At 38.1% G+C, this 19,235-nt stretch overlaps 1 protein-coding gene across 1 annotated transcript in view; it reads left to right on the top strand.

The window, feature by feature from the left end:
- The first annotated feature begins 4,153 nt into the window (after positions 1-4,153).
- The window catches only part of LOC124609901 (serine/threonine-protein kinase MARK2-like), a 294,494-nt gene continuing 279,412 nt past the window's right edge, over positions 4,154-19,235 (top strand). The window contains 2 exon segments of the mRNA XM_047140111.1: positions 4,154-4,284; positions 5,758-5,985. The gene's annotated coding sequence lies outside the window, so the exon portion shown is untranslated.

Raw genomic sequence — 19,235 nt, 5'->3', positions numbered from 1 at the left:
TAAATCTGACTTTGGCACAGAAAGTGGCGAATTATGCTGCCACAAAAAACTTTGGTCATTTGCCAAACAGCATTAAAAGCCTGACAGATAGCCATCCAACATTTAAAAACAAACTAAAACAATTTCTGAATGACAACTCCATCCACTCAGTAGATGAATTTTAGATATGAAGTAGTAACTGTAAAAAAAAGAGAAAATAATAATTATTATTATTTTGTGTAAAGAAGATTTATGTTAAAGTGACACACACCACATCATTGCAAAATGTCGTGTTCATGATCCATGGAGCAAGTATTAATGTATGTATGTATGTAAGTACATTGCATTCCCATGAAGGAAATCATAACATTTTTCCAAATTGTTGAAACAAAATTTATGCTTAAAGCTTTCTATGACGCTCTGACTATATCACTGGAGAATATAGAAGATATTTGCGATAAATCCGATAAAGAGCAGTCGTAGCAAGAAATAAAATGATATCATAGGCATGTAGGTGCGACGGTGTACATTGCTGATAGATGAAAAGCCCAATAAATTCTTCAGTTTATGATTAAATGGTTATTTAATGAATAATTAGATTTACATCACCTACAGTCCAATACTGCTTGAAGATTTTGTCTCAGCACATCATGGGAGAGAAGTTTTTCTAAACTGAAACTAAATTATCTTCACTTTACAATGAATCAAGAACGCTCAGTCAGTCTGTCCATTTTATAAAATGAAACAAAAGTTTCCAATGAAATAGATTTCAATGATGTTACTGAGAATGTCAGAAAAAAAGACACAAGAACATGTAGTGTAATAATATCAATAGTGTTATTAATTGTACATAATTGTACAGGCTTTGTCTCCAAGCATATAAAATAAAAAGTAATTTTCTAATTCTATTCTTTATCATTTCTGTGCACTCTACCTGATGGTGGCTGTTCTAAATGATTATTCAAATCACCTTTGTCTTTTATTACATATATTACAATTACTGGAGCATATTACTCTGAAACGCCAAAGAAACTGGTATAGATATGAGTATTCAAATACAGTGATATGTAAACAGGTAGAATATGGCACTGCGGTCGGCAACGCCTATATAGGACAAGTGTCTGGCACAGTTGCTAGACTGGTTACTGCTAGTACAACGGCAGGCTATCAAGATTTAAGTTAGTTTGAATGTGGTGTTATAGTTTCCGCATGAGTGGGGGGTCACAGCGTCTCCAAAGTCATGATGAAGTGGGGATTTTCCCGTACGACTATTTCATGAGTGTATCGTGTATATCTGGTAAAATATAAAATCTCCGACATCACTGCGGTTAGAAAAGGTCCCTGTAAGAACGGGACCAATGACGACTGAAGAGAATCGTTCAACGTGAAAAAAGAGCAACGCTTCCGCAAATTGCTGCAGATTTCAATGATGGGCCATCAACAAGTGTCAGCGTGCAAACCATTCAACGAAACATCAATGGTATGGGTTTCTGGAGCTGATGACCCACTTGTTCACGCTTGATGACTGCACGAAACAAATCTTTACACCTCACCTGAGCCTGTCAACACCGACATTGGAGTGTTGATGACTGGAAACCTGGTCTGACGCGTCTCGTTTCAAATTGTATCGAGCTGATGGTCGTGTACAGATATGGAGATAACCTCATGAATCCATGGACCCTGCATGTCAGCAGGAGACTGTTCGGGCTGGTGGAGGCTCTGTAATGGTGTGGGGTGTGTGCAATTGGAGTGATATGGGATCCCTGACACGTCTAGATATGACTCTGACAGGTGACATGTAGATAAGCATCCTGCCTGACCACCTACATCCATTCATGTCCATTGTGCATTCCTACGGACTTAGGTAATTCCAACAGGACAGTGCGACGCGTCACACGTCCAGAATTACTACAGGGTGGCTTCAGGAACACTCTTCTGAGTTTAAACACTTCCGTTGGCCACCAAAACTTCCCAGATATGAACATTATTGGGCATATCTAGGATGCCTTGCAACGTGCTGTTCAGAACAGAACTTCACCTCCTCGCACTCTTACGGATTTATAGACAGCCCTGCACGATTCATGGTGTCTATTCCCTCGAGCACTACTTCAAACATTAGTCGAATCCATGCCACTTCGTGTTGCGGCACTTCAACGTGCTAACAGGGGCTCTACACGAAATTAGGCAGGGTTATCAGTTTCTTTGGCTCTTCAGTGTATAAGTAGTTGACTTTCTTGTCAGCCATAACATCTATATTTTTTTTCTAATATGTGGGCTACAAATACAACACTTTCTAAGCAGACCAGGGGGTCTCGATTAGAATTGACACCCCAGGCCACCGACTAAGTCCGCCACTGCTCACACCACGATTTTCATGCAACTCGTTTTTTGGTTCCATATAAAGTTTATTTTAGGCAGATTTCAAGATTGTGGGATACATCATTCGCTCGTTTGTAAATATTGTATATGAATGCACACACACACACACACACACACACACACACACACACACACGCTCGCACGCGCGTGCGCGCGCGCGCGCTCACTAACTCGCTCTCTCCCTCTCTCTCACACACACTCTTACGTAAGTTTGACAGTTATCAGTAACATTATGTTGTTGATCTTGTAGTTGCAGAAACTGCGAAAGTGTACCTGCCGACCACGTTTTGGCTTTTTTTTTTCAATAAGAAAACCAGAACATACTGAAATCGAACAGAGTATAGTAGTAATTATTACGATAACTACGACAGTATGCTGGTGTTTCGAAATACAGCTACTAGGGACCGCTCTAACGGTACTATTCAGTGGTGCTTGAATGCTATAGTGGCGTCTCAAAGTAGAACAGAGTTGAATTGTTTGTTCCATGGCAAAAGTGGCATCTCTTTAATGACGCCATTGAAAGCTGCGTGCTCACGTATGCTGCTGCTGTGCCGTTTCAGTACCGGTATGCCACAAACTTCGGCGTCCCATTAGTTGCGTCTGTGAATCCGGCCGCACGCTACTAGTGCTGTCGCGTGCTCACGTATGCTGCTGCTGTGCCGTTTCAGTACCGGTATGCCACAAACTTCGGCGTCCCATTAGTTGCGTCTGTGAATCCGGCCGCACGCTACTAGTGCTGTCACCAGTTCGAGTTCTTGTGATAGAGCAGATGTCCCTTACCAGAACTGGACTGGCAAGTGAAGCACTATACTGCACACGTACTAATCACATTCAACGACACAACGCAAAGACACTTTTTACGTTTCATTAACAAGTCGGGGAAAGGTAACGGCAAGCCTGTCCAGAAAGAAGCGTAGTAGTTGCCATGCTAAACTCGAAACCTTATAATTAATGCAGGACTGATTTTATATTTGCGTATAAATATACAAACATATCAAGTTTTGAAGTGTCATAGATCTGTACTTACTGAGGTAAAGACTCATATATGCTGCCTCTGATTGATATTTCATAATGACAACAACCCATATCGAAGCACTAAGTTAAACCGTAATTGCGAGCGTGGCATGGCTCAACGAAGAGCCCTGGAGATGTCCTCCTGGAGCGCCATTGAGTAAAAAAATACAGTCCTCGCCACCGTGCTAAAACATAATGCAATTTTTTAATGAGACAGGTACGTCATTTTAGTATATTCAGCACTGTGTTTTACTCCTAGGACGTAAATGCATGTGATGTGTTGTGTCACAGCATAGGCGTACATGATTCCCGGTGGCTACTAATGCGTGTTATCTCGATGAGTTATTAAAAAAGCAAGTGTCTTTTTAACACTTGAGAGGTTACTCATGTGATTCATCCTCTAGCTTCGATTCGCATACGTGACGCAAGATTGTGTTTATCATAGACGTTCATCGATAATATCATATTTTTTTTGCATATACACGGATTTTGGTCATCCGCAGACGAAATTCATATTTGCGCTTCCAACTCGGATGACAAATACTGGAATCAATGTTATGTATGTAATCTACCTTGCATGAGAGAGGAATACAGGCCCTCATCCGTACTGTAGTGAGCATATGGAATAATTGTAACTAGCAATAAATAAGCAGTGTGAGATTCGCAGTCGTTTATGCAGCTAATTTTCAGTTTTAGCAACAATCTTGAGTGTACAGATAGTATTATTGGGTCAGTATGTACTGTGACGTCAAATGTTATTTAGCCAATGGGAGAAAAATGTTACGAGTTGCGCAGTGGCAGAATTTGTGTGGGCAGGAAATTTCGGCCATCTTGGAACTAAGTTTGTAATGAGTTGAGGTGGAAAACCAGGGGTTTACATGTTTATTATTGGATTCTGCACCATACCAATGGGTTAGTACATCCCGGAGACAGAAAATAAGTCTCAATATTACGTGTACAGGCTAATCTAGTGCTTCACATCTAATTCCAATCGTCACCTTTCAGTTTGTGATGTGGCTAGTTTGTCACTACAAGCTTGTTAGGTGTGATCATACGACAGCTTCAGCAGCAAATGCCGAGAGGAGCGACATCTGTGCAACATCGGCGTGGTCTTCGCTTGTTAAAGATTGGAACCGGAGGGATTGTAGCCCTTGTCGATTTGTGGGTGTTGTTTTTTTTGCCTTAGAAGCGCAGGCTGCACTGCTCCTTGTAACGTCCACCGGCAGTGAGTGAATGTTTCTCTCGATCGTTTTCAGTGTTTCTGGTGGCACATACTGACAGTGCCTAGTAATTGCGTGTGCCTTGACCTCATGTGTTGCACTTGTATTTCGGAATAACACTAAGGAGACTAAAACAGGAACACTCCTGTTCTTCGCTGAAACTGTCTTACATCTGATATGCCAGTGGCGCCTATAGAGACTTTTTTTTGCTGCTGACGGGTAATTTATACTGCGAAGATAGTACATTATGATTCTGATGAACTTCAGTGAGCCGTGGGCCTAATTTTAAATTGTATTCTCAGGATCAGAAATTTCCACTGTTTGTTTTCGTTCAGTTTGTATTGACTGTACTTTGAGCAGACCGCTTCCTTTTGACACAATACTAGAAATGATACTGAAGTACAAAATAAAATTAATTTGAGGAAAAGCGGTGGCCGGTATTAATAGAAATGGACAGTTTGTGAGCTGTGCCTCAAACCTCGAACTCCATTTTTACATTGCTTAGGCTGTGACAGCTAATACAGAACTCGTTTACTCATATTAGAATTTAGTTTCAGCTGATAACACAATTAACATTCAAAGAATTGGTAAAGGAATCAAAGAGAACGTTTAACATAAAATTATCCTGTGGAAACAAGTATGCGACATCAGTAACTTAGTTTAATGCAAACCCGTTCAAAGTAAAACATTATATTTCTCGCAAACGTTTGTTGGCACCTATGTGTTACAGCTTTGTCGCGTATAAGTACTGCAGTTCGATTGCCTTTTTCATTTAGTTCCACTGCCCTATTTAGATGTGTTAGAAGGAAAACAATGTAAATTTTCTTTCCTCCTCCAACAGAGAAATATGGAAGGTACATTGAGTCATCATCTTTACATTTTGCCTAACATTTTTCAAGTTAATGTGTATTTAAATGTCTTTCTGTTGTTGCTTGAAGAGTTGTTTATGTAATGTGTACAATGATTTTAGAATGATTGAAGTACTTGTAGCAGTTTGCCCTGAAAAGTTTAAAAATATTTTTGACACATTTGTAACCTTTTATTTGACGTCCACTTTTCATTGTAAAGCATTTTTGTTGTGATAAGTAAATTTACGTTAGTGCTTTTAACATTTTCACATAAGTGATTATCATAAATCAACAGCAACGTTTTCTTGTTTGTGAAGGTGTAGTGGGGAAAGGTGTGTTGGAGAACACTTCCTGGCTTCCATGGTAAGAGGAAGTGGAAAGTGGGACCTAACTGGCCACACCACTTCCATTTCTTCCTGGACCCGCTGTTGCCGCCACCTCTCATTCCTATCTGTGCAGAGAGTGCAGCAATGTCCTCAACCATGAGAACGACATTACAGACTGTGCCTGAATCCCTGCCAGCTGACCATGTCAGCAATACAAAGGTAAGTTTTTGTCAATGGGACGTTTTTGATTTGTGTGGGCAAATGTATGTGTTGTGAAATTTGTGTCCGAAAGGTGTGTGTGTTGGAATTTGTGTTCAAACAAGTGGTGACTGAAAGGGAACACTGATACTGAAATAAAATGTAATAACATTTCCGATTAAGATCTTGTTGGTTGAAACTTAAGCAGTTTAAGAATTACTGCTGTTATGGGGACTCATCATTTTCGCCAAATGTAGATATTGTCATGGCATTGAGAATATTTAGGTTAAAGTGTGCTGTTGAACAGCCCCCAACTGCATTCTCCTCTGTCCTGAAGTCTTGGTTGTGTGGACACTGACCAGTAGTGCAGACAGTTCTCTGGCAAAGTATTTGACTTATTATAATTAGGATACAGAGTAGCTGTATTTGCTGTCAGATCTGGATTACTATGAGTACCAAACTCTCAAGTATCAATGGTGGACTGTACATAGTTTTAACCTTGGAATTGAGCAAACCTGTATCTGGAAGTATGGTACCAGCTGTCTGCTCTGTCACATCACATCATATCATTAAATGGAGTACTTCAGCCACTCATCAAAATCTAATAGTGTGAAATCTGTCCCATAAGTGATAGTTATTCTGGTGACATCACATTTCTTTGCATCACCAACTCAGAACTTTCATAACTTACCTGGCCTTTGGGCCATGTTACAGATCAGTCTGTTATCTCAGCCTTCATTTTGAAGAATAATATAGGGTCAAAATAAATATTGATAGTTGTCTGTTCTATCTTTATTTGCACATTTATGATTTGGAACACATCACCTTTATGCCATGGGCACAAACTAACAACTGCTCTCAGCAGGTTCAACTAGTATCTCACTACTTTTGACAGTGACACAGTTAATTTTTGAGTGTCAGCTTGTATGTTTTCACATTCAGTGTTGATGTGGTGCCTTGACCAACCCATTGCATTTTGTAAAGTAAATGATTTGCTTATTGTTTGGTGTAAGCTATTATTGTTGGTGTGTTATCTGAAATGTATGTTAGAAACCTATTATTCAGTGGTGTACTGTCTTGGGTTATCTACAATAATAGACAGAGGGTATGAGGGCTTGATGTAAACTTAGTAAGTGCTCCCCTCCCCCTTTCCCCCTCATACATGTGTGGCTTTGCAACATTATTCTATATTTGTCACTTCTGAAGTCTGTTCCATGATTCACATTTATAGCAGTGGGTGCTGTTGGTTCTGCTGTTTGTATCCCACATTGCACATGTGCACTGCAAGGAATATTAGTACAAATATATTTTTTTTCCTTTTGTTTGTTTGTGAAAATTGTGGGGAGGGAAACTAAGGCTTATAATTAAGTTTTTTCTTAGTTTCACTTATATTGATTTGTCTGTTTTTAAAATAATTACGTAGTGGGAAGGCAAAACTCAGAATAGACATGCATGAGGATATGACACTGCTGTTGTATTGTATCTTGGTGGAGAGTATTCAGCTGTTCTGCAATAACTTAAGAGACCAGACAAACCAAGCCGCCCCCCCCCCCAAATCTTGGTCTTCAAATATCAAATATTTAACTTACAATGACACGAAGGTTGAAATAAAGGATTAATATTTGGAACAAAAATAGTTTTGAACCTCTCCTCACATTTCTAATTTCAAGTTGTTACACCTTCCTAAATCATATTTTTACAAATAGGAAGATGGTTTCTTCCAGATCTTTATCTGATCAGATTTTTTGGTATATCTTTAGTGGCTTAATATCTATAGGGCATCAAATTATGACTATCCTTCCTTGGTTTTATTATGTTACTATGGTTGTTATTGCCTTTGGTATAAATTTTAGCAAACTTGTGATTATTCTTGATCAATAAATGCAGTGTGACTTGTCACTGTTACAAATGTTGTTTCAAAGATAAAATTGCCTGGTACATCAGTGTCACTATTATTCGAAAACTTGGCCTAAATTGACTGAAGCTGTTCCCATCTACAAATACCTCAGTAAATAATACATTGAATATGCTGTTGATATCCTTCACATTAAGTGCTCACAGTTGTGTATGGAAATTGTTTTTTGACCAGAATATATGCATGAAATTGTTTTTATGGTTGTATTTCTTGGGTTTCTTTTATTTTTGCTGTTGGTTTTCATATTGAATGGAACAAGTACAGGCTGCTTCCATCCTGTGTGTGAATTTCTGTTTTCTTGGAAGTTATTCATTCCTGAATGTATTTGGTTATCCATTTGTTTCGGGGGGGGGGGGGGGGGCAAAAAAAAATCTGCGATAGGCTTTGTGATCATGAGAAGTATTAAAATTTGTCCTTTTACATGTGTACGTTTCTGAATCTTAAGGAAGCAGAAGTATGAAAATTCCTACTGATTTGTATAATAAGTAAGTACCAGCTTTTTTGCTCTTCAGTTTTATTCATGTAGTGCTTCCTGTGCACAAATAGCAGGCAGATGGCTATGGCAATTTCAGTTTGTTATTGCAGTGTACAGAAATTGTTCTGCAGATAGTAGTTTATTTAAAAGTTATGCCTGAACTGTACACAAATAAATACCTTTTTTAAATATTTACTGACTGTGGTGTACCACCTGTACAAAATATATTGTAGTTTGTTTGAACAAATGAATGAAATACATTCTGCATTAATTGCAGATAATTAAAATGTATTTTCATAAATAGATGAACATTATGATAATTGTAGATGGTACAAATAACTTACATTTTTTGTGAGTGACCACAGATTATGTAAATTTTCAGTCATCTAAAAATAATGTTGCTTGTCTTATCGTGTCTGCTGGTCTGCTTTGTTACAAGGATTGACACCTTGAGATCCCCTTCACTCACTTCCCAGTGGCACTGCATACAGATTTACACATACACAGCAATCACAGTCCAGCTTATACAAATAATATTAAGAGTTTCAGTTGAAGTTGTATGGCAAACCATTTCCTGAAGCTGGTCTGTAAGCAAGTTTGTGACTTGAGGAGCTTGTTCTCACACTTCATCAGCAGGAAGCTTGCCTCCATTGGTGTAGCAGAAATTTGGTGACATGAAAGCACACAACATGGTTGTGTGCCAGGTTCCAACAAGAAGAGTGGCAGCTGTCTGTGTTTATCAGGCAGTGACGTACTGGATCAAGCATGTGCAGTTTGGAATGGGGAGCCATAGTATTTAACCCCCTGATGTAAGTTTTTAAGTTTCAACTGTCTGGGCCGAAAATGTAGACATGATCATTCGGTCTTCGTTGTACCAATTGCGCGTGACTTACAGGACGCAAGTATCTCTGTAAGATCAAACTGTCTTAATTTTGTGAAATATTGATGAGTAACTACAACCACATGTAATAATGGTTAAAAATACCACAAAATATTTATTTTAAGTCAATACATTATAACAGAAATCAGCACCATTTATCTCCAGTTCCTGAATACATTCAAAATTCGCAAAATTAGCGTTTCTAAAAAAAAAAGGCAACAACAAAAATCCATAATCTTCAAGGATGTGATATCATCCAAAACATATAGCTACATGTAATTAAACTTTGCATCTCTTGCACTCCCACAGTGTTTCACTGCATTTTTTTTATTTTTAGCACAAATGTTACATGGACTTGGTGCCTTGATTTTGGTGCTATTGTGTCAGTGTGCATAGGAGAACAAGTTCAGTGTTTTGCATGCAATCTCTCTGGTAAATCTTGGTATTACACTGGTCCTTATCCTTGATAATCTTGTATTGATGTATTAGTCAGTAATGATTTGGCTATTTGTATCCTGTAACCAACATAACATTTTTCCCCATTATTTATTTTGTTGCAGAAAATTTATAAATGGAAAAGACAGATAAAATAAAATTTTCCAATATCTTTCATACATTTTTTCATTATTGGAAGCGTGCTAGTATTTAGTATTGCCAAATGCTTTTGTACCCAGTAACATGGCTTGGTTTAGAAGAAAGATTGAATTCTTGTGTAATCATTTCTACTGATTTGTGTCATGTCATTATTATATGAACATTTCACATAGCTTTCGTTTTAGAGCGAGTTTTACATTGTAGATCATCATTACGTATTTCCTCGACTTAATTTTACTTTACAGTACTTTTTTGGCATATTCTTTCTGTTTGCATGTACTGAGCCAATGACATTTGTTTTATAATTGTGTTTTAATGTCATAAATAATTTTGGTGAAGAGTACAAATTATGTAGGCATAAAATGTGTCCTCTGTGTAATACCTACTGTGATAGCTCTTTGACAGCACTTCGAGGTGCAATCATCACTGTTTATCTTATCATAGACTGTATATATTGTCAAGTCATAGCAATAACCTGAATCTGGCTCACATAATTTGTAAAATGTAATACTGGCTCATATCATTTTGATCGATTGAATTGTTTGTAAGATATGCATCTCTTAAATTTCTTGAGTGATACATCAGTAGTAGTGTTCTGTTTCATTGTACACATTGGTATAAATTTTTGATTCAGATACTTGGTCACAGATTTTATTTCACTCACTTTCTTTATTGGCAGCCAGATTATTATTTGCAAATGTCTTGTAATTTGCAGATACATTTATTGCGGCACTGTTTTCCTGAATTTAGATGTTTCTGTAACAGTCCTTTTTGACACGTTCAGTTGAATTCTTGGTTTTTCATTGGCATGATTATAATGAACAACACAAAATATCTTTTAATTTCATTACAGTCCTCAGCAAACCAGTTGTTATCAATTCTGTTTGGATTTGTTCTGTGTACTGGTTACAGAATTCTCCCATAACGTGTTATGAAATATTGTACTAAATTTATCTAGTTCTGTTTTATTTAGTCCTACCTGATGTAAGGTTGCCTAATTTAAGCCAATAATCATTGTATAGTTCCAGATTTTTGAACTCTTTCAGAATTTCTTTCCCAATCCAGCGCTTGATCTTTGTCAGCAGTAATAACTAGTCACCTGCATTTTTGTCATATGATACTTGTGATGTCACTACTTTCACTGTTGGTGGCAGAAGGATAAACATAATGCTCGCTGTTGTCATCACAAGATGCTTTGAAAACATATTGTAGGGATATGTCCTAATATTCAAGAACATATATTTCGACATGGCAATGTGACTGAGAATAACATGTAATTGGGTGGGATATAAAGTGAGAGTACTGCATTTACTAGAGTATAACACGAGCCCCCTTTTTTAGGCACTTTGAAAAAAATTTACTTTTACCATATTCTGACTAATCAGAATTACAAACTGCTTAACTGACATAAAGTATCTGCCAAAAAGTTAACATTATACCTATAAACTTATGCCTTTTAGTGACTGTTTACATTTTAATAATACTAGGAGAAATAAAATAAACGAAATGGTTTATATCAATTTTTGGAGCATTTTCTTTTCCAACTTGCTTTGCTTGCTAACCATTTAGCCCGTGGTACCGCTGTTATTAATCATCATCATCATCCTAATAGAACAGCTTTGAAATTTAGATCTTACTTGTCACAAATATTAGGCTGTTTCTTCGGAATGTGTTGCTAGTTCTGAGGTTGCTGTTATGGTGGGACTGGAGAACACAGCTGTATTTTCTTGTCTACATATCAGATTTTGCTCCTATACTGATATGATAATGTTACAGTGTCTCTGGCTTCCAAAAGTATTGCCTGCTCACCACTCTCTTATTGTCTATGTAGACCCAGGTAACATTGCAATAACAAGCACTTAATATGTCACTGGCATAAACTCTCCTGTAAAAATGAGTACTATTGTTCAGTATTTGTCCAATTTTTGAATCTGTTCAATTCTGACTACAAACTGATTTGGGCAAACTGCAGTTGAAATGTGGTAGGTGTTCATAAAAGGCCAAAGTATGTGTTATAGATTCTCATGGTTAGCTGCACACAAAATTTGTTGTGTGCCCGCTGCTTCCCTACCTGTGGTTATCATGGCTCTCAGCCAAGCTGGTGTGACTGTTCCACTTCCAATCCTTCAGTAGTGCTGAGCTTGAGCACCTTCAAAAACCACTTTGCAATATGTTCTAGAGTGCAGATCATATGTAACACTTCCAGCTAATGCCTAAGTAGAAGATCACGTTTACAATTCAGTCTCATTCTTGAACTGTCACTTGTCCCGTGATACAGTGATGTCTTTTGGTACTATCTCCAAGATGGGTCTTGTTGCTGTAATTTATTCTCGCAGTAACAGTTAGTCAATTTAATAAGATTTATTTCCTTTGTTAGACATTTTATTCTTGATTAATTTTTTAATTTTTCTTCTTGTATCAATTGAAAGTTGCCATCTTTTTCTAAAACTGAGTAAAAGCTGGTAATATTTTTAACTAGTATTCTAATGCATGAACAGTGAAAGAATTTCTAATTTGCGATCCACTTAGGGGATGTTCCATGCCAAATCAACACAGTGTCCAAACCTCACCATCTCAGATTTTCTTGGAATTTGGCACTGTTCTATTGTTGGTATAGACTGGGGTGTCCATTCGTCCCGTTTTTCATGGGATAGTCCCGTTTTTTACCAAAATGTCCCGCTGTCCCGAAAGTTTTTTTGGGGACGCTCAAATGTCCCGTTTTTTTATGATTCAGCTTGGCTAGAGTATTTTACGCTACTGGTTGTGTGACTGACTTGCTATTAACTGCGCAATTATTTACGCTGGGAAGCTTTTTGATGACTTTCAGCATACCCCAAACATGTACTGAACTGTCAAAAATCACAAGTAATTTTAAACGCACTGTAGTTTACGAGGAACAAAGAAGATTCTTCTCTTCTAAATCGATCCACTGAATCTGCCGTTTTGGTCCAGAGATACTCTACACCACTGATACTTGCTCGCTGGCTTTCGTCACCACACTGTTAATGTTTTGCACTGTGCAATCAGTGTTTCATTACGCCAAAACGAAAGTGTAATTTTAACAGCAATATAAAAAGCGAGTTTCCTTTTATCACTGATAGTGGAGAAACTTTAGAATGTATGCTGTTGGTCATCGTGGAAGGTCTGACATTGTGAATCACATTAAGACGAAGAAACATCGCATGAGTGATCAAATGAAAAGAGCAAATAAATGCATGAGTGACTACTAGGTAAACTTAAAATCAGTAACAGAAATGGATAGGCAGTTGGCAGCACATGCTTGGTTATTTCAAAAGTAAAAACATTAACATGAAAAACATGATTCATTTGGTGGAGTTTTGTCTGGCAATTCCTGGATCAAATGCTGCTGTGGAACGTGTGTTTTCGTTAGTGAACTCTTTGCGCTCAGGTGAAAAAAACAGATTGAAAGTAGAAACATTGAGGGCCTTGCTCTATGTCAAAACACACTTTAATGGTGTATTGCGTACTGACTTTTATGATACAATTTCAAACAAAAATGCACTTCTTGATAAAGTACATAAAAGTGAAAAGTACGGTGATAGTGTGGCAGAATAATTGTAAAAAGTGATTTGGGATCATCTGAGTGCACGTTGTAAAGGTAAACTTGTCTGTGTATTAAATTTGTCAATACAATATTTATGCCCCCCCCCCCCCTTTCTCTCTCTCTCTCTCTCTCTCTCTCTCTCTCTCTCTCTCTCTCTCTCTCTCTCTCTCTCTAATTTATTTTAAGTGTCCCCTTTTTCAATGAAAATGAACTGGACATCCTAGTATAGACTTAGAAAAATATAAAATTTTACTGAGTTATGTCAACTTGTTTCTGAATTTAATAGTTTTTAAGTTACTATAAAAGGGGTCAAAAACAAGGAACGGCAGTTTTTAGATTTATTGTAGAAGCTTTCCTAATTGAGCTGCAGACCTGCGATAAATATAATTTTACAGCATTTTTCATGCCCTTTCCTATGGTATGCAATAATGTAAAGGTTAATACAAGATTATTATTTTCAAAACAAAATTGGAAATTTTAATTTTTTAAAAAAAAGGTACGTATTTTTAAATTTTCATATTTATTCCATGAGTATCTAGTATTGTTGTAAATCACAGGCCAAAATATAAATTTGGTATTGATTATTTCTTTTTTTAATGAAGAAATTAAGACTGAAGCTCATGTTAATTGTTAGAATAATACTGTCATAGAGTGAGTGCAGCACTTCCTGATTGGATGTATTCCGAGTTGACTGTGTGTAATAAGTTAGTTACTTGTGAACTGATATTAAAGATTACCTTTTGTTTTGGCCAAATATGCAGAGCTTCAGTAAAACAAGGTGCTATTGGAAGCTATAAAATGACAAAATCAATCATGAAAATGTAAAAGGTTTGGCTAATTTATGAGAATTGATTTTCTACTGTAACATTAAGTGTGTTTAAGTATCCCCCCCCCCCCCCCCCCCCCCCCAAGATAGAAAAAGACACATTGAGAATACATTGTTGCAGTCAGTTACAGAAAACAAATCACTTTGTTAGAGACAGCATAAAGCTCAGAAATGTCACATAGTGGATGCTTGAAGTGTATCCACAAGTAGTCAGTTGTTCAAAAATATGTGATAAATGTAGAAAGGATGTTGGTGTGTTAAAAAATGCACAGTCCCTAAGTGGCAAAAATGTTCAAATGATCAGCCTCACTCAGAATTATTGCACAGTGATACAGAATTTACAACTACTTCAGAGATCGTTCAGCCACTTAATATATCTATTGAACAGTTGGGCGAGTCTCCCATTGCCAAGAGAAGAATGAAATACAAGAAATGTTACACATCAAAAGTAAAAAGTTTCCAGAACTGTGAAATTTAAACTTCTTTATGCTTCTGCTGAAAGTTTGTCATCAGAAAGCAATAGTGGTGTTGAGAAATGTGAAATTGTAAAAAAAAATCTGAGAAACAAGTTTTCCAGTTGTACAAGATGGATGAAAAAGTTGGATGAAAAGGCTAAAACTTCTAACATGTTTACCAGATAATTGGAACATTAGAAAGATAATGCATGAATTTAATGTGCTGAACTACATAGCCAGTCAGTCACACAGTTCTTAAAGAAAAAGGCTTTTAGGAAGGTCCAAATTTAATACAAGAGAAAAGCTTGCCAACAGAGATAGTGGAAATTTTACTTTTGTTTTATGAACATGTACGAGGTGCGTTCAAAAAATTCTGGAACATTTGTAATTTCGCACCAATGGTTTGTTGTAGCAAAATGAGGTTGACACCCCTGCACATGCCTGTTTTTAATGTGTAATTGCTGGAAGATTCACTGTTATATGTCTGTTATTTTTCAGTGCTGCACTGAGTAGAATGTAGTCACGCAGTTTGCAAATTTTGAGATGACAGAGTTATAGAAACGACACATCTGCATTAAATTTTGCACGACACTCAAGAAAACCTTTACAGCACATACCGAATGATGCAGGAAGCCTACTGTGATGAATGCTTAAGTCACGCTTGGTGTTAAGAATGGTTCACACCATTTAAAAACGACCGGATGGAAGTTGAAGATGACCCTCGTTCAGGATATCCTTCGACACCCACCGATGACACTCATGTCAGGAGCATCAATGAAACTGTGCGAGCCAATTGAAGACTGACTGACTGAGAGATTGCAGAAGAATGGAACATTTCAGTTGGATCATGTCATGAAATCCTGACACAGCATCTTGAAATCCATTGTGTTGTCAAGTTCGCCCCACAGCTCACAAGTCAAGACCAGAAGAACATACACTTCACAAACTTTGAAGAGCTTTTGGATCACGCAAATGAGAACTGATCATGCAAATGAGAACAAGATGTTCTGTAAGAGAATCATAACTGGTGATGAATGAGACGTATGTGTCTATGGTTATGGTGTTGTGACTGAGGGTCAATCTTCACAGTGGGTTGGGAAACGTTCTCAAAGACCAGGAGGAGGTCATCAGGCCCACTCAAATGTCAAAGTCAATTTGATAGTTTTCTTTGACTTTGAAGGATTTGTTCTTCAAGGCCAAACTGTTAATAGGTGGTACTGTTGTTGTGTTGTTGTTGTGGTCTTCAGTCCTGAGACTGGTTTGATGCAGCTCTCCATGCTAATCTATCCTGTGCAAGCTCCTTCATCTCCCAGTACCTACTGCAACCTACATCCTTCTGAATCTGCTTAGTGTATTCATCTCTTGGTCTCCCTCTACGATTTTTACCCTCCACGCTGCCCTCCAGTGCTAAATTTGTGATCCCTTGATGCCTCAGGACATGTCCTACCAACCGATCCCTTCTTCTAGTCAAGTTGTGCCACAAACTTCTCTTCTCCCCAATCCTATTCAATACCTCCTCATTAGTTATGTGATCTACCCACCTAATCTTCAGCATTCTTCTGTAGCACCACATTTCGAAAGCTTCTATTCTCTTCTTGTCCAAACTATTTATTGTCCACGTTTCACTTCCATACATGGCTACACTCCATACAAATACTTTCAGAAACGACTTCCTGACACTTAAATCTATACTCGATGTTAACAAATTTCTCTTCTTCAGAAACGCTTTCGTTGCCATTGCCAGTCTACATTTCATATCCTCTCTACTTCGACCATCATCAGTTATTTTGCTCCCCAAATAGCAAAACTCCGTTACTACTTTAAGTGTCTCATTTCCTAATCTAATTCCCTCAGTATCACCCGACGTAATTCGACTACATTCCATTATCCTTGTTTTGCTTTTGTTGATGTTCATCTTATATCCTCCTTTCTAGAAACTGTCCATTCCATTCAACTGCTCTTCCAAATCCTTTGCTGTCTGTGACAGAATTACAATGTCATCGGCGAACCTCAAAGTTTTTATTTCTTCTCCATAGATTTTAATACCAACTCCGAACTTTTCTTTTGTTTCCTTTACTGCTTGCTCAGTATACTGATTGAATGGCATCGGGGAGAGACTACAACCCTGTCTCACTCCTTTCCCAACCACTGCTTCCCTTTCATGCCCCTCGACTCTTATAACTGCCATCTGGTTTCTGTACAAATTGTAAATAGCCTTTTGCTCCCTGTATTTTACCCCTGCCACCTTTAGAATTTGAAAGAGAGTATTCCAGTCAACATTGTCAAAAGCTTTCTCTAAATCTACAAATGCTAGAAATGTAGGTTTGCCTTTCCTTAATCTTTCTTCTAAACTAAGTCATAAGGTCAGTATTGCCTCACGTGTTCAAACATTTCTACGGAATCCAAACTGATCTTCCCCGAGGTCGGCTTCTACCAGTTTTTCCATTCGTCTGTAAATAATTCGTGTTAGTATTTTGCAGCTGTGACTTATTAAACTGATAATTTGGTAATTTTCACATCTGTCAACACCTGCTTTCTTTGGGATTGGAATTATTATATTCTTCTTGAAGTCTGAGGGTATTTCGCATGTCTCGTACATCTTGCTCACCAGATGGTAGAGTTTTGTCAGGACTGGCTCTCCCAAGGCCATCAGTAGTTCTAATGGAATGTTGTCTACTCCCGGGGCCTTGTTTTGACTCTGGTCTCTCAGTGCCCTGTCAAACTCTTCACGCAGTATCATATATCCCATTTCATCCTCATCTACATCCTCTTCCATTTCCATAATATTGACCTCAAGAACATCGCCCCTGTATAGACCCTCTATATACTCCTTCCACCTTTCTGCTTTCCCTTCTTTGCTTAGAACTGGGTTTCCATCTGAGCTCTTGATATTCATGCAAGTGGTTCTCTTTTCTCCAGAGGTCTCTTTAATTTTCATGTAGGCAGTATCTATCTTACCCCTCATGAGATAAGACTCTCATCCATCCCTGCTTAGCCATTTAGCACTTCCTGTCGATATCATTTTTGAGACGTTTGTATTCCTTTTTGCCTGCTTCATTTACTGCATTTTTATATTTTCTCCTTTCATCAATTAAATTCAATATTTCTTCTGTTACCCAAGGATTTCTACTAGCCCTCGTCTTTTTACCTACTTGATCCTCTGGTGCCTTCACTACTTCATCCCTCAGAGCTACCCATTCTTCTTCTACTGTATTTCTTTCCCCCATTCCTGTAAATTGTACCCTTATGCTCTCCCTGAAACTCTGTACAACCTCTGGTTTAGTCAGTTTATCCAGGTCCCATCTCCTTAAATTCCCACCTTTTTGCAATTTCTTCAGTTTTAATCTACAGTTCATAACCAATAGATTGTGGTCAGAGTCCACATCTGCCCCTGGAAATGCCTTACAATTTAAAACCTGGTTCCTAAATCTCTGTCTTACCATTATATAATCTATCTGAAACCTTTTAGTATCTCCAGGGTTCTTCCATGCATACGACCTTCTTTCATGATTCTTAAACCAAGTGTTAGCTATGATTAAGTATTTTGTATTTATAACCCTGTATTCACCTGACCAGAAGTCTTGTTCCTCCTGCCACCGAACTTCACTAATTCCCACTATATCTAACTTTAACCTATCCATTTCCCTTTTTAAATTTTCTAACCTACTGCCCGATTAAGAGATCTAACATTCCACACTCCGATCAGTAGAATGCCAGTATGCCAGTTTTCTTTTTCCTGATAACGATGTCCTCTTGAGTAGTCCCCGCCCGGAGATCCGAATGGGGGACTATTTTACCTCCGGAATATTTTACCCAAGAGGACGCCATAATCATTTAACCATACAGTAAAGCTGCATGCCCTCGGGAAAAATTACGGCTGTAGTTTCCCCTTGCTTTCAGCCGTTCGCTGTACCACAACAGCAAGGGCGTTTTGGTTAATGTTACAAGGCCAGATCAGTCAATCATCCAGACTGTTGCCCCTGCAACTACTGAAAAGGCTGCTGCCCCTCTTCAGGAACCACACGTTTGTCTGGCCTCTCAACAGATACTCCTCTGTTGTGGATGCACCTACGGTATGGCTATCTGTATCGTTGAGGCACGCAAGCCTCCCCACCAACGGCATGGTCCATGGTTAATATCAGGATGAATTGCGATGCCTGCGAGAAAAAGTGAGAATGAAATGTCCTGAAATGTGGTGAGACAGTTCAAGGCTCTTGCATCACGATAACATGCCCGCACATTCATTCTTTTTGGCACATAACTATTGCACAAAAATTAAATAACTGTGCTGCCTCATCCTCTGTACTCTTCAGAAATGGCCTTTCCAGACTTCTTTTTGATTCCAAAGTTGAAAACACCTTGAAAGGACAAGGATTTGCAACAGTAGACAAAATAAAAGAAAATTAGCTGATGGTGTGTCATGCTATTCAGCAAGAGGCATATCAAGACTGCTTTCGGAAGTGGAAACGGTGTTAGGAGCGGTGTATCAGTTATGGAGGAGAGTATTTTGAACGAGACCATGCACAATAAGTAAAAGATAAGCACAGAAAAATGTTATGGG

This window comes from Schistocerca americana, chromosome 1, assembly GCF_021461395.2.
Source record: "Schistocerca americana isolate TAMUIC-IGC-003095 chromosome 1, iqSchAmer2.1, whole genome shotgun sequence".
NCBI lineage: Eukaryota > Metazoa > Arthropoda > Insecta > Orthoptera > Acrididae > Schistocerca > Schistocerca americana.
Note: the sequence above shows the minus strand (reverse complement) of the source record. Positions and strands in the feature narration are given on the sequence as shown.